The sequence below is a fragment of the Panthera pardus genome, unplaced genomic scaffold (assembly GCF_024362965.1).
Source record: "Panthera pardus isolate Hobbes unplaced genomic scaffold, ASM2436296v1 HiC_scaffold_16, whole genome shotgun sequence".
In the NCBI taxonomy this organism is placed as follows: domain Eukaryota; kingdom Metazoa; phylum Chordata; class Mammalia; order Carnivora; family Felidae; genus Panthera; species Panthera pardus.
The window spans coordinates 77680496-77684767 of record NW_026526721.1 but is presented as its reverse complement, the minus strand read 5'-3'; the positions used below and the strand labels follow the sequence as shown (position 1 = coordinate 77684767).

At 35.7% G+C, this 4272-nt stretch overlaps 1 long non-coding RNA gene across 1 annotated transcript; it reads right to left on the bottom strand.

The window, feature by feature from the left end:
* Positions 1-665: 665 nt before the first annotated feature.
* LOC109275337 (uncharacterized) lies at positions 666-3763 on the bottom strand. Its single transcript, XR_002084078.2, has 2 exons — positions 3634-3763; positions 666-900 (listed from the first exon to the last, which is right to left on the bottom strand). It is a non-coding gene; the product is annotated as an uncharacterized LOC109275337 (long non-coding RNA).
* Positions 3764-4272: the final 509 nt, after the last annotated feature.

Here is a 4272-nt window from a genome sequence, read left to right as displayed (position 1 = left end):
AAATTCCTTTGAAATCTTCAGATTAAAACTGAAGATTAAAACTGAACATTAAATCAGTAATACCACGAAAGTGTATGCTAACATGCCAACCCTAGGAAAATATGCTTCTTATTTAAGAAACTTAAAGTAAATATAATAGAGTGTAAAAGAATTTCAATGCATTCATTTAGGCAAACATTTTATTTTCATTCTCTTAATTTCTCTCAAAATCTATGTGTAATTATAGAATTATATTATTTAATAGGCTCAATGAACTTATGTTTTTTAAGGAAATATGTTGAGACCTTCACCTCTCCCCTTTGAGAGCATAATGACACATGCAGTTAAATACAGATTCAAGTGTCTTATGCTGGGATCCCCAAAAAACACTCTTTTTTTTTTCATAAAAGTGTTCAGATATATGGAAAATAACCTCATAATCACCAAGTGCTCACTATGCGTATTTAAAAAAAGGTTGATTCTTTGCCATATTCTCTTCAAATACATTTTGAGAATGAAGAAAACATTACAGATAAACTTTCAGTCCCTTTGTACCCTTCCTGAATTATGATTTGTGGTGGGTGTGTATATTTCCAGATCACATCTTCTACTGCGCTTATGCATCTGTCTATTACAAGGGGTATTAACTAAGCTTCCCTAACCAAGAGTTCCCAAAAGGCAGTGGCTCAAAGAAGATCGAAGTTTATTTCTCTCTCAAAGCAGTTTATAGGATGGTAGAAGGTACAGGGTAGGCAGTCTGCTTTGAACCATGGGATATGGCTATTTCACTATCTTTAAAGTAGCAGTTGTGAAAGTGTAAGCTGGGTTCCTGGAGTCGCTGGGATTCTTCCGAGGTGTCCATAATCTTCTCTGCCTTTTTCCAACTATGTATCTGCATCAGACCAATTTTTCTTTATGTATCTTAAAAAAACAATATTAGTATAGACTGAATGTAGAAACAAATGAGACTATATTTGTCTTGAATAAAGTCATATGTTAAAAAGATTTTCAAAAATGTTGGGGCTCCTGGATGGCTCAGTCGGTTAAGTGTCTGACTTCAGGTCAGGTCATGATCTCATGGTTTGTGGGTTAGAGGCCGCATTGGGATCTTGTGCTGACAGCTCAGAGCCTGGAACCCACTTCTAATTCTGTGACCTTCTCTCTCTGCCTCTCCCCCTGCTTGTGCTCTGTTTCTCTCTCTCAAAAATAAATAAACATTAAAAAAAAGTAAGTGTGCCACTTTTTCAATGAATTCATTTTTATTTATTTATTTAGTTCAATAGTTTTTTAGTTTAATTTAAAAAAATCTATTTTAGGGGCGCCTGGGTGGCTCAGTCGGTTAAGCGTTTGACTTAGGCTTAGGTCATGATCTCACAGTTCTTGATTTCCAGCCCTGCATCAGGCTCTGTGCTGACAGCTCAGAGCCTGGAGACTGCTTTGGATTCTGTGTCTCCCTCTCTCTCTGACCCTCCCCTACTCATGCTCTGTCTCTCTCTGTCTCAAAAATAAATAAAAACATTATATTTTTAAAATCTATTTTAAGCTATTTTTCATATAATAATATATTAATATAAAAATTTATTATGCTTTTTATAATGAAATTATATTTGTAATGCCTTGAGTTTAATTTTTAGTATGATAAATATCAATAAATATTTCAACATAAATAAAAGCTGTCTGAGGTTCTAATAGGAAAAGTAGAAAAATGTAATGTTGGGGTGCCCGGGTGGCTCAGTTGGTTAAGTCTCCGACTTTGGCTCAGGTCATGATCTCACAGTTTGTGAGTTCGAGCCCCACATCGGGCTCTGGGCTGACAGCTTAGAGCCTGGAGCCTGCTTCAGATTCTGTGTCCCCTTCTCTCTCTCTGCCCCTTCCCATGCTCATGCTCTGTCTCTCAATAATAAATAAACATTAAAAAAATAAAAATAAATAAAAAGAACTATTAAAAAAAGAAAAATGTAATGTCTATTCAGTGGCTATCTTCAGTTAAAATTCTTTCCACTATGAAGAAGGGAGAATGAATTTCAAGGAACAACTAGCAATTCAGTGCAATCTGTGTGTTCATAAACAATATATGATTGTGTAATTTAAGAATTTCCATGAATGATATCTTTCACATGCATCCTTCAACATGTTACTTTTTTTGTAACTCAAAATTATGTTTTCCATATTTATGTATTTAATACATACACATCTAATTCATTCAACTGTTGAATACTGTCTTACCACAGTACTATAGCACAATTTATTTTAACATGTCTTTAATTGGTGGATATAAGAAGGTTTCCAATTATTTAATCTTTTTAAAACTTTTTTTAATGTTTATTTGTTTTTGAGGGAGAGAGAGAGAGAAAGAGAGAGAGTGAGCTGGGGAAGGGGCAGAGAGAGAGGGAGGCTCAGAATATGAAGCAGGCTCCAGGCTCTGAGCTGTCTGCACAGAGCCAGACATGGGGCTCAAACTCACAAACTGAGATCATGACCTGAGCCAAAGTCGGACACTTAACCGACTGAGCCATCCAGACGTGCCTCCAATTATTTACTCTTAAGAACAATGCATTGCAATAAACATTTCCCACCTATCTCTTCGTATCAATATGAGAGTGTTGCTCTAGAGAATTGAAGATTAACTTCTGTGTGGTAGGATATACCTGACTTTCAACTCCTTTACTAAATTGGTGTTAAATCGTTCTCCAAAATGATGGTGCCAATTTGTAAACCACTTGCACAGAGAATCCCTTTGTCCTGTCTGCCTCATTCTTTGGAATTATCAAACCTGTGAATGTTGTCAAGATGGTGCCAGGGGAATGGAAGGTTACTGTTGTTTAGCTTCCACCTCCCTTTTTAGACAGTAGGATAGTTAGATATAGGTTTGATGGCAATCACAAGAATTCTTGATAACAGTGATTACATAATTGAGGTTTATTTCTTTTTTACATAAGAAGTGTGGAGTTAAGCAGTTGCTGGCATTGGTTTTTCAGATCATTAATGTAATCAGGAAAATTAAGCTCAGACATCTTTCTGCTGCATTATTCTAAGTATGTTGGCTTTTCTTCCTCATCATTTTATGGTTGCCAGATGATGGCCACTCCATCACTTCAATATATTGGCCAAAAAAGGTGCCTAATCCCCACTCAAGCAGACTTCTTCTGGTGTAGATTTTGCTCAGAATTTCCTTAATTAACCAACACTAACACATTGTTCTTGTAGCTTTAAATAAGCTAGAAAAAAGATGGGGCATGTCTCTTAAATTTCTTATTTCAAACTGTCTTAGCTTTTTAAGGATCTTTATAGCTTTATAGTGTTGTAAATAGAAAACAAGGTATCTTACATTTTAAGTTCAATTTGACAATCTCTGCCTTTTAATGGAAGTGTTTATTCCTTTAAAGCTAATGTCATTAGGGGCACCTGGGTGGCTCAGTTGGTTAAGCGTCCAACTTAAGCTTAGGTCATGATCTCGTGGTTTGTGAGTCCAAGCCCCTGTCAGGCTCTGTACTGACAGCTTGGAGCCTGGATCCTGCTTTGGATTCTCTGCTTCCCTCTCTCTCTGCCCCTCCCTTGTTCATACTCTCTCTCTCTCAAAAATAAAATAAAAAAACATTAAAATGTTTTTAAACCTACTGTAATTATTGAAATAGTTGTATTTAAGTCTATTACCTTGGTCATCTGTTCTTGATTTTTCTCATATGTTCATGCCTTCTTTGGGGAGAATAGAAATATGTGGTATACAACCTACAGTAGAGTATCGTTATTCAGGTTTTATAAGAAATGATAAAAGGGGCGCCTGGGTGGCTCAGTCAGTTAAGCGACCAACTTCTGGTCAGGTGATGATCTCACAATTTGTGAGTTCCAGCCCTGCATTGAGCTCTGCATTGACAGCTCAGAACCTGGAACCTGCTTTGGATTCTGTGTGTGTCTCTCTCTCTCTGCTCTTCTCTGGCTTGTGCTCTGTCTTTCTCTCTCAAAGATAAATAAATAAACATTAAAAAAAAGAAATGATAAAAAAAATAAGTTCTTTAGGAAAAGAATCTCAGAGTGGATGGAAGCCCAGATTTTCAGAAGGGAATGAAAAACATCAGAAATGTAAATATCTAGGAAAGTATTTTATAAAATCCTTATTATTTTTATTATATAACATTTGTGTGTAAATTTATTAGAGGAATATTAACTGTTTGGGAAAAAAAATGATAATATGTTGTAGTTTCCTTCTACCAGGAATGGAAATAGGAGTAGTGGTCTTTTATCCTAGAAAGGATTTTAACCTTAACTTATTTTGGTATTTTTATACTTTAAGGC